Genomic DNA, 12,261 nt, shown 5'->3' with positions numbered 1-12,261 from the left:
TTTAATATACGGTAATATTTACATGTCTGTACTGAGGATTAATATCAGCTTGTAATTTAGATTTTTCACCTGAAATTCACAGTAGTTTAAATCTGAGCAGCATTTTTTTTCAAGAAAGCAAACTAGGTGGATAATTTCCCCAGATAGAGAAATGGATATGGATACTTCAAACAAATAATCTTACCTCCCAAAGGAAATGTATAGCTCTGCTTCCTAGCTGTTGATATGCTACAGAAATCAGTTAGATTGATGGGCACAAATACATGGTCTTAGAACAGGCAATTGTTATCTTCTGCAAGCAGCAGAGTCCCACAGAAATGTGGAAGTACATAAACTCTTTCGCCTGATTATTTTAAATATGTCACCACACAGTTATAGAAGTGACAATTGTATACAAAATTTTTAATATGTTCCACCTCATTGGTATTCTGCCCTGAACTATAGAATCTCTTCTCCCTATTCATGTCACTGCTCCAACTGATCACTAAAAACCTAACCCCAACACTTCCATTTTGTATTACTGGCAAATCTAATGTTGATTACCGATCTGGTATGGACACATTTACATTACTGCTGTAATCCTCACTGCAGATACGAATCTCTGTGCTTTGTTGTGAGGATCCAGAGCAAGCAAACGAAAAAAGAGGACATTGGGCAGTGAAAGAGGATATTTAAAGAATGTCTTTTTGTGGGTAGATAAAGAGTGGGTAAGATAGAACTGTTGGGAAGGAGCAAAGAATAAAACAGCTTTTACAACACAGAAGAAGGTCATTTGGTCCATTGCACCTGCCTGGAGATTCCCAAAAAAGGCTGTCCGTTTTGTCCCATTTTAATTTTCCAATGATTTATTGAATTCAAGTATAAACGCCTTTCGGACATTTGACACAAGATTTATTTGGGATGAAATACTGAAGAGGAATGCTGAAGTAATTTTTATGGGTTTAAGGAGCTACATAGAACCTGGAATTCTCAAAAGAAGGCAGCATTGACATGAAGCAAAATGCTGGAGAAATAAAGAGGCCTTTTACATAATATTATTTTATTCATATTCCTGAAAGAATTGCTTTGACTGTTAGGCATTGCAGTATAATAAAGACATGGAAAAATATTGTTATTAACTATGTTACCATCACTTGCAACCAAAATAATTCTTGCTCTAATATTTCTGATTACTGTCTGAGAATCATGAACCAAATAGAGATTCTGAACCCATTTAATGCACTCATAAGAACATAAGAACATAAGAACATAACACTCCTCTGATTCCAGATAATTTTAAAGGGATTAAACTTTAATTAATAGTTGGGAATTTTAAAAGAGTTTGTTTTGATACAACTCAAGCCTGACATATCCTGGAGAGTCCCTTTAGCTATTGATAAAATGCCCATTAGTCAGCCTGCATCAATTTTTTTAAGAGTCCCACATTCATGCAAATTGCTCCTAAGTAGGTCAGTTCTGCCCGAGGAGCAACACCGGTAACTCAAGAGATTGGGGAACTAAAGAAGAGTATGTATTCTTCAAATGTGTTTCAATTTCCTAGAATCATAGAATTCCTACAGTGCAGAAATGGGTCATTCAGCCCATCGAGTCTGCATTGACGCTCTGAAGGAGCACCACACTTGGGCCCACTCCCAACACACACATCCTTGGACACTAAGGGGAAATTTAGCATGACCAATCCACTTAACCTGCACATCTTTGGACTGTGGAAGGAAACCGGAGCACCTGGAGGACACACAGACACAGGATGAAGTGAAAATGCCACACAGTCACACAAGGCCTGAATTGAACCCGGGTTCCTGGCGCTGTAAGGCAGCAGTGCTAACCACTGAGCCACCAGGCTGCCTTTCTACCCAGCCCATTGGATTAAATTCATACATTACAGTCATTACAGTCAGAAACGAGGGAATTCCTAACGAGTAAGAAAGAAATGGCTGAGGAATTAACTCGTGCTTTGATTCTGTCTTCACAATGGCAGGCATGAATAATGTACTGGAAGTTCTGAGAAACACATGTTTCAGTGAGGAGCTGATGGAAATTAGTATTAGTAGAGAAATGGTTTAGAGGAAATTAATGGGATTGAAGGAGGATAAATCTCCAGGGCCTGATAACCTTCATCCTAGAGTACTTAAGGAAGTGGCCCTAGAAATAATAGACCCATTGGCGGTCATTTGATAAGGTTGTTTTGACTCTGGAATGGTTCCTACAGATTGGAGGGTAGCTAATATAACCCTGCAATTCAAAAACAGAGGTAGGGAGGAAACAGGAAACGATAGACCACAAAGCCTAATATTGGTAGTAGGGATGTTGCTAGAGTCCATTATCAAGGATTTCATAGCACAGAGTTTGGAAAGCAGTGGTATAATCAGACAGAGCCAGCATGGATTTATGAAAGGGAAATCATGCTTGACAAATCTATTGGAATTCTTTGAAGATGTAACAAGTAGAACTGACCAGGAAGAACGGTGGATGTGGTTTATTTAGACTTTCAGACAAGGTTTCACGTAGCAGATTACTATTAAAAGTAAAAGCACTTTATGGGATGCGTGTTGTGTCTTGAGATGGATAGAAGCTGGTTGGCAGTCAGGAAGCAAAATGTTAGAATAAATGGGTCTTTTTCCAATTGGCAGGCAGTGACTAATGGGGTAGCGCAGGGATCTGTGCTAGGACCCCAACTGTTCACATTATATATTAATGATTTGGACGAGGGAACAAAATGTATTATCTCCACATTTGCAGATGATACAAAGTTGTGAGGAAGATGTAGAGATGCTTCAGCGTGATTTGGACAGGCTGAGTGAGTGGGCATATGCATGGCAGATGAAATGAAATGAAAAAAGATGTAGTATAATGTGAGGTTATCCACTTCGGTCGCAAAAATAGGAAGGCAGATTATTACCTGATTATTACTTACGACCAAGAAAGCACAACAGCACATATACTTCTTCAGGAAACTAAGGAAATTTGCATGTCCACATTGATTCTTACCAATTTTTGCAGATGCACCATTGAAAGCATCCTCTCTTGCTGCATTGCAGCCTGGCATGGCAACTGCTCGGCACAAAACAGTAAGACGACAGACAGTCGTGAACACAGCCCAGTCCATCACGCAAACCGGCCTCCCATCCATTGACTCTTTCTACACCTCCCAGTACCTTGGGAAAGCGGGCAGCATAATCAAAGACCCCTCCCATCCAGAGTATTCTCTCTTCCAGCTTCTTCCATTGGGCAGGAGATACAAAAGTCTGAGAACACGCATTAAACAGCTTCTTTGGCGCTGGTAGCAGACTCCTGAATGACCCTCTTATGGACTGAATTGGTCTCTTCACACATCTTCTGTACTGAGTAGTACCACACTCTGCATGCTCACCCGATGGCTGTGCCTCTGTATTTACATTCTATGTTTATGTATGTCCTATATTTTTTTCATGTATGGAACGATCAATCTGTCTGGACTGTCTGCAGAACAATACTTTTCACTGTACCTCGGTACACGTGACAATAATTCAAATCAAATCCAATTAGTGAATGGGTGGAAATTGAAAGAGATGGATACTCAACGAGACCTTGGTGTCCTCGTGCATCAGTTGCTGAAAGTAAACGTACAGGTACACCAGGCAGTAAAGAAGGCAAATGGTATGTTGGCCTTCATGTGAGTGGATTTGAGTATGGAAATATGGATGTTTTAGAAATCATAGGATCCCTACAGTGCAGATGGAGACAATTTGGTCCATAGAGTCTGCACCAACCCTTTGAAAGAGCACTCCACCCAAACCCACTTCCTCATCCTATCCCAATAACCCCTTAACCTAACAAACACCAAGTGACAATTTAGTTTGGCTAATCCACCTAACCTGCACATCTTTGGACTGTGGGAGGGAACCGGAGCACCCGGAAGAAACTCACGCACACATGGGGAGAACGTGCAAACTCCACACAGACAATCACCCAATGCTGCAATTGAACCTGGGTCCCTGGTGCTGTGAGGCAGCAGTGCTAACCAGTGCGCCACCGCGCTTCCCCAGACTGCAATGGTATAGGGCTTTGGTGAGGCCACACCTGGAATATTGTGTGCACTTTTGATATTCCTACCTGAGGAAGGATGTTCTTGCTATGGAGGAAGTGCAGTGAAGGTTTACCAGGTGATCCCTGGGATGGTGGGACTGTCATATGAGGAGAGACTATGTTGGTTAGAATTATATCCATTGGAGTTTGGAAGAGTGGGAGGGGATCTCATAGAAACTTATAACATTCTAACAGGATTAGACAGGGTAGATTCAGAAAGAATGTTCCTAGTGGTGGGGGCGTCCATAACTAGGGGTCATAGTTTGAGGATAAGGGGTAAACCTTTTAGGACTGAACTGATGAGACATTTCTTTACCCAAAGAGTGGTGAATCTGTGGAATTCATGATCTCAGAAAGAGGCCGAAACGTTGTGTAGTTTCAAAAAGGAATGAGATATAACTCTTGGGGCTAAAGGGATCAAGGGATTTAGGAAAGGCAAGGTGAGGCTATTAAACCTGATGGTCAGTCATGACCATACAAATGGCGGAGCAGGTTCGAAGGGCCGAATGGCCTCCTCCTGCTTCTATTTTCGATGTATGTTTCTATGTATGTACATCAGCGCTTCTATAATTGAGGCATTTGCCAGTATCAGGGTGAGTGTCCCAACTGATGAGGATGACATTATTGGGACGGCCATCTTCTTGTTATCAGCATGATTTTGAACTACTGGTGGTGTCGTGGGGTTCTGAATTCCTCCTCCCAATGTAAAGCAGGCGTGTTCAGGATACCCTAAGTTAACATTATAGAACCGCTTGAAGTAGTAGCTCTGCAGTTCCAACTATTTAGGATATTTGAAGTAAGAATTATTTTGCTTTTTTTACTTTAGTTAGATCTACATGAAAGAAATGATGAGAATTTCACAAGGCCTTTGAAGGTGATTTGTAATACTGCATTAATTTATGCTTTATTTCCAGTCTGTTAATTCATCTTGCCAGATGGTCCACTATCTTTGATTTTAATGATTTTCCGGATGAGCTTGTTGATAATAGAATATATAATAGCTCCATGAGAATTTTGTTGTTTTATTTAAGTTTGCACACTTATGGGGGGTGGGGGGAATGGGCAGAGGGGATGTTACAGGAATTTGTTTTAATTTAGAGTACCCAATTCATTTTTTCAAATTAAGGGGCAATTTAGTGTGGCCAATCCACCTACCCTGCACATCTTTGGGTTGTGAGGGCAAAACCCACGCAAACACGGGCAGAATGTGCAAACTCCTCACGGACAGTGACCCACAGCCGAACCTGGGACCTCAACGCCGTGAGGCAGCAGTTCTATCCACTGCGCCACCATGCTGCCCTCTTCATTATAAATATAATCATGCGCAGCAAATTTGAAACTTGCTGTTGTGTAACCAGACTATGCAAATGAATACAAAGAAAAATTGCATTAAATCAGTCAAATTTGGAGATCACTGAAGGCATAATTATTTGGAATATTTTATTTACGATCATCTGAAGTATGGATGTCCTGTCAGTGCTTTGTAGCCATGGTAGCACCGTGATTCACAGCACCAGGGTCCCAGGTTCGATTCCCGCCTTGGGTCACTGTCTGCGCGGAGTCTGCATGTTCTCCCTGGGTCTGTGTGGGTTTTCTCCGGGTTCTCCGGTTTCCTTCCATAAGTCCCAAAAGACGTGGGCCGGGATTCTCCAATAATGGGGCTATGTCCCCACGTCCGCCAGAAAACGGGCACAAATCACTCCGGATGTTTTTCTAAAATGTCCGGAGTGATTCTCCGACTTTATGGGGGCTTGCACGGCCCCGGCTTGCGCCGCGCAGCTCCAGCTGCCGATACGGGACCCTGTACTTCAGGCCGCGTGTTGGCCGCATGTGCGCAGCGGCCGCCTGCGGCGCCTGTTCCGCGCGACTTGGCAGACCCACGCAGCGGGCCGGAGCGGAAGAAGGCAGGTCCCCCCCAGATCGCGGGCGCCTGCTGATCGGTGGCCCCCGATCACGGGCCTGGCCGTCGTGGAGATCCCCCCCTCAGAAGACAAGACTGATTATCCAGCACGGCCACCACAGCCGCGACGCCGAGCTCCTGCCGGGTGGAACCATACGAGAACCATGCCGACGGGAACTCAGCCAGTCAACCACAGAGAATCGCTGCGAGGGCCTCTTTCAACGGCCCCGACCTGCGCCGCGTCGACTGTACGAGCGCGGTTGGCGGCGATTCTCCGGTAGCCGGAGAACCGCGCGAAGGCATCGCGGGTCCGACGCCCCATTCTTCGCCCCCGCGCCGGGATTGCGTCGCAGGGGCTCGGAGAATCCCGGCCATGCTTGTTAGGTGAATTGGACATTCTGAATTCTCCCTCTGTGTACCCGTGCAGGCACTGCAGTGTGGCGACCAGGGGATTTTCACAGTAACTTCATTGCAGTGTTAATGTATGCCTACTTGTGACACTAATAAAGATTATTATACATTCAGTAGTGTACAACATAGTTAGCAAATGTAAATATTTTAAATAATTTTAAAGGTGTCCAAAAACTTTCTGTGGGTACAAAAATGTTACATGAGCAACTTTTTGCTCAGTGGTTAAGTCTCTTATAAAACAATTGGTGCCTTTAAAAAAGTATATTTGGAGGTCTTAGTGCCAGGAATAACAATCTTCTGGAAACGTCATGGCCCTTTTATGAATATGTGCTCAGCCCACTTGATAATGGAATGAATATATTATCTGAGAAAATGATCAGAGGTTGAGTCCCATCAGGTTAGCCAATTTGCTGTTTTGATGGCACAAGTGCTATAGAAAGTAGTTCATGTGAAAAGTATTTAAGTTAGTATATCTACAGTCATTTATTTGCTCCACAAAGGGCTTCTTTCTCAGGTTAGAGAGCAGTAACCAGTGGAGTGCCACAGGGACCAATGCTGGGACGCTCTTCACAATATATATTAATGTTTTCGGGGAAGGAACAGATTGTACTGTAGCCACATTTGCCGATGATACTGAGGTGGGGCAGAAGGCAGGTTGTAAGGAAGATATAATTAGCTTACAGAGATATATTGACCGACCAAGTGAGTGGGGCAGAAAATTGGTAAATGGAATTCAACGTGGGGAAATGTGAGATTGTTCATTTTGGAAGATAGAATGAGAAAGCAGATTATTGTTTAAATGGAGAGAGTCTGCAGAAAGCTTTAGCAGAAAGGTAATCGTGGGTCTTTGTTCATGAAACCCAGAAAGCTGGCATCCAGCTGCAGAAGGTAATAGGGAAGGCAAATAGAACGCTGGCTTTTACTTCAAGGGGGTTGGAGTATAAAAATACAGAGGTGTTGCCGTAATTATACAGGGTACCAGTGAGACCACATTTTGGTCCCCATATTTATGGAAATATGTATTATATATGGAGACAGTACAGAGGACATTTATTAGGATGATCCTGGGTGTGGAGGGACCGCCATACGAGGAAAGATTAAGCAGGTATTTTTCATTTTTATGAGATGTGAGCTTTGTTTGCTAAGCCAGAATGTGGTGCCCATCCCTAATGGGCCCTTGAGAAAGTGGTAGTAAGCTACATTCATGAACCACTGCAGTCAATGGAGGAGCTCTCATCCAGGCAAGTGAGGAACATTCCATCACACTCCTGACTTGTGCCTTGCAGGTGGTGGACAGGCTTTGGGGAGTCAGGAGATGAGTTATTCGCTGCTCCTAACCTGCTCTTGTAGCCACATTATTTATATGGCTAGTCCAGTTCAATTTCTGGTCAATGGTAATCCCACAGGATGTTGCCAGTGGGGATTCAGTCATGCAAATGCCATTGAATGTCAAGGGGGATGGTTTGAGTCCCTTTTATTGGAGATGGTCATTATCTGGCCATTATGTGGCGTGAATGTGACTTGTCAATTGTCAGCCCAAGCCTGGATATTGTCCATGTCTTGCTGCATTTCCACGTGACTGTTTCAGTACCTGAGGAGTCGTGAATTCTGCTGAACTTTGTGCAATCATCAGCGGCCATTCCCACATCTGACCTTATGTTGGAAGAAAGGTCATTGAGGAAGCAGCTGAAGATGGTTGGGCCTAGGGCACTATCCTGAGGAACTCCTGTAGTGATGTCCTGGGACCGCAATGACTGACCTTGAACAACCACAACGATCTTCCTTTGTGCTAGGAATGACTCCAACCAGTAGAGAATTTGCCCCCTTATTCCCATTGACTTCTGTTCTGCTAGAGCTCTTTGATGCCATTCTCAATCAATGCTGCCTTGATGTCAAGGGCAGTCGTTCTCATCTCATCTCTGGAGTTCAGCTCTTTTATCCATGTTTGAACCAAGGCTGTAATGAGGTCAAAAGCTGATGGAACTCAAACTGAGCAATAACCCACTCACTGATGCTATGTAAGTCCTGCTTGATAGCACTGTTGATGACCCCTTCCATCACTTTATTGATGATTGAGAGTAGACTAATACGGTGGTAATTGGCATGGTTGGATTTGTCCTGATTTTGGTAGACAGGACATACCTGGTCAGTTTTCCACATTGCGGGCAGATGCCAGTGTTATAGCTATACTGGAACAGCTTGGCTAGGGGTGAGAAAGCTCTGGAACACATGTCTTCAGTACTATTGCCAGAATAAAAGGGCAGCTCGGTGGCACAGTGGTTAGTGCTGCTGCCTCATGGTGCTGAGGTCCCAGGTTCGATCCCGGCTCTGGGTCACTGTCCGTTTGGAGTTTGCACATTCTCCCCGTGTCTGCGTGGGTTTCGCCCCCACAACCATGAATGGCCTCCTTCTGCACTGTAAATTCTGTGATTCTATGAAGTCTCATGGCTTCAAGTCAAGCATGGATGAGGGAACCTCCTGCTGATTATCATGTACCCTCAGTTCATGTATCAGTACTCGTCTTGGAACACCACTTGGAGAAAGCACTGCTGCAGGAGGAATGGTGATGGCGGTGTCTGGGACATTTTCTGTAAAGTATGATTCTGTGACGATGACTATGTCAGGCTGTTACTTGACTAGTGTGTGAGACAGCTCTCCAAATTTTGGCACAAGCCCCCAAAAGTAAGGAGAAATTTGCTGGGACGACAGGACTGGGTTTGCCGCTGTTGTTTCCAGTGCCTAGGTCAGTGCCAGGTGGTCCGTCCGGTTTCTTTCCTTTTCGAGTTTGTAGTGGTTTTGATAGAATTAAGTGGCTTGCTCGGCAATTTCAGAGGGCATTTAAGAGTCAAACATATTGCTGAAGATCTGGCGGTGAGAACTGCAGACTTCCTTCTCTAAAGAACATTAGTGAAGTAGCTGGTTTTTAAACGACCATTGACAATGGATTCATGGTCATCATCAGACTTTTAACTCCAGGTCTTTATTGGATTCAATTTATTGGGTCCTCAGAGTATTACTCTGGGCCTCTGGATCGCCAGTCTGATGAGAATACCGCCAGGTTGGGTCTGTACACCTTGGAGTTCAGAAGGATGAGAGGTGATATGATTGAAACATTTAGGTTCTTGGGGATTTAGACAGGATAAGTGTTTGGAGGATGTTTCTACTCATGGGAGAGTGTAGGACCAAAGAGCAGAGTCACCAAATAAGGAGGAGCTCATTTAAAACAGATCAGAGGAAGAATTTCTTCTCTCAAAGAGTGATGAATCTTTGGAATTCTTTACGTCAGGAAGGTGTGGAGGTCGAGACCGTGAACATTTGCAAGACTGAGATCAATAGGTTTTTAATCAGTAGGGAATTAAGGGTTCCGGAGATAAGACCATCAAGTGAGTGTTGGATCAACCATGATCTGATTAAATGGCGGAGCAGACTTGGAGGGCTGAATGGTCTACACCTGTTTCTATATCTCATGGTCTTATTTACGGCCGTTCCTTCCGTTGCCCATGCGCCAAGCTCTGGCATACTCTCCCGATTGCACTGCCTCGTTTTCCTCCTTAAAAAACTCCTTTAAACGTACCGATTTCACTGAAATTATGGCCATCTGACCTAATATCACCTTAAGGGGCTCAGTGTCATATTTTGTTCTGTAATACTCCTGTGAAGCACTTTGGGATGTTCCATTACATTAAAGTGCAATATAAATGTAAGTTGTGTTCTGCGGCCTTGTAAAATGTATGATGTAACGAGTATTGAAATTGTGCCGACGCAATGCGAATGATATCAAATCATGATAGAGAGCATTACTAGATTTTGCATTAACTCATATTTGCATTGCACTGAAAGTAAACTGGAATGAGGTTTGCATTTGCAATTAAATTCAATTTTCAAGTAGGAAAATTCTAAACCATTTTATTCATGAATACGTTAATTACAGCAGGACCCAGGGACCCACAGCATGGAAGATTGTTGTAGAAACTGAGAGCTGCCCTCTGGAGGGTGACTACACTGCAGGTTTTGAATCTGAATAGAATTGTGAATAGTAATTTGCGTTGAGGAGGGGTAGGTGCCAAAGGAATCTGTATTGCTAATTAAATTATTTATTTTCTCGTTTAGAGCCATTCCCAAAGCAACTCAATCTGTAATTCAGTCAAAAATTGTCATTGGCAATTGGGGCACGAGCTTTTGCCTAATATAGTACTCAAATGTTGTCTACAATGCAATTTCTCCCTGAGTGTCATGGACAGTGTTTATTTTTGTTGCTGTCTGTGTTTTAATGTGTGAGATTAGTGTACTTTCTTACCCCAAATGGATCTGGCCCAATTTAAATGATTTCCAGCAGCAAGCATTAATGAATTTAAAAACAAAGAGGGTTATTGATTATCACACACTTGGCCCAGAGGTTTACAATGCAACATTTCACACATACTAGCACGCACACAAAGTGAAGTAAATAAAAAATACAATTACAATTTGGAATTATTAAAGTCTCTTTCATTGTCAGTCTATAGTTTTATGAGTGAAGTGATACTTTAAATGGGATGGAGAGGAAGATACTCAGTATGCTGCAAAGCAGGTGATTGTCAGTATGCCGCAAAGCTTCTTATTAAATTGCCAGGAGGTTGGTTCTCAGGTGAATTTGAGCTTTGAACAGGTTAAGGGAAGAGTCTATCTCCCACTTTCAAGGTTTAACTGTATGTTACCTTGCATAATTATCTTGCAGCTGGTTTGATTACTTAGATGTTATATTTTACCTTAACCATATGAGCTGTTACAAGTTCAAAGTCCTTTTCCAAGTAAGGTGGTCTGTTAGAACAGTAAACGTACTATGTTCTGGCTACTTACACACTGAGAGTTTCAGACACCAAGGTTTTTGTATTTGGAATGAGGATCCATCTCAATACAATGAAAGATTGCTTTCATTTTCACCGAGCACCCATTGAGTTTCAGTATCTTACATGTTAAGGAATGGTTTGGTTTGGTGTGGTGTGGTGACAGAGTTTTGTATAGTGTGTTCAAGAAAAATAAATGTGTCTTGGGAAAGGAGCAGATCTCTTGACTTTACTGAACAGCAGCCAGAAGGTAACATTGCATTGTCCATGGTCCTTTCTGCTGACAGTCCACCCTTAATAAAAACGATGTGTGAATTTCATAAGTGGCTGTAATTGTCCACGTTTTAATTAGGTATTTGCATGAGTTTCAGGACTCGGGTTGAATACTGCTAAGTCATGTGATACGCTACAGCCAAAAACTTTTTGAGCCTACTTATAAAAATATAGTTTTGAAGTTTGTATTTTTTCAAATTCATTCACGGGATGTAGGGATCGTTGGCGAGGCCAGCATTTATTGCTCATCCCCAATTGTCCTTGAGAATGTGGTGGTGAGCTGTCTTCTTGAACCACTGCAGTCCGTGTGGTGTTGGTACCCACAGTGGCTGTAACTTCATGCTTGTACTGGACGTGACAACATCAAGGTACGCCAGGTGGGATTTTTATTGGCAGTAATACAGGACATCTGTTGTTGAACAAAATTTAGACCATTGTTTAAATTAGTGGAGTAATGAGACAAATTTATTTTGCCTTGTACATGAGCTGGAAATATGGCATTCATCCAAATTACCTTGGTTATAGGTACATAGGCATGAGGAGCAGAAATAGGCCTGCTCTGCCATTCAGTCAGATCATGGCTGATCTCTTCCTGGTCTGAAATCCAACTCCCTGCTTGTTCCTCAGACCCCTTTAACCTGTTTTTTAATCAGAAATATATCTATCTCCTTCTTGAAACCATTTAATGATTCATACTCCACCTCACTATGGGAAGTGAGTTCCACCAATTCACCATCCTTTGCGAGAAGTAGTTCCTTCTTATCCATGTTTTAAATGTACTGCCTC

General features: G+C 42.9%; 1 protein-coding gene across 1 annotated transcript in view; it reads left to right on the top strand.

The window, feature by feature from the left end:
• Positions 1-12,261, top strand: part of atrnl1b (attractin-like 1b) — a 1,095,064-nt gene that overhangs the window by 812,899 nt on the left and 269,904 nt on the right. The gene's annotated exons all lie outside the window — the stretch shown is intronic.

Source organism: Scyliorhinus canicula, chromosome 16 (assembly GCF_902713615.1).
Source record: "Scyliorhinus canicula chromosome 16, sScyCan1.1, whole genome shotgun sequence".
Classification (NCBI taxonomy): Eukaryota; Metazoa; Chordata; class Chondrichthyes; order Carcharhiniformes; family Scyliorhinidae; genus Scyliorhinus; species Scyliorhinus canicula.
The sequence above is the reverse complement of the archived record's forward strand: the minus strand, read 5'-3'. Positions and strand labels throughout refer to the sequence as shown.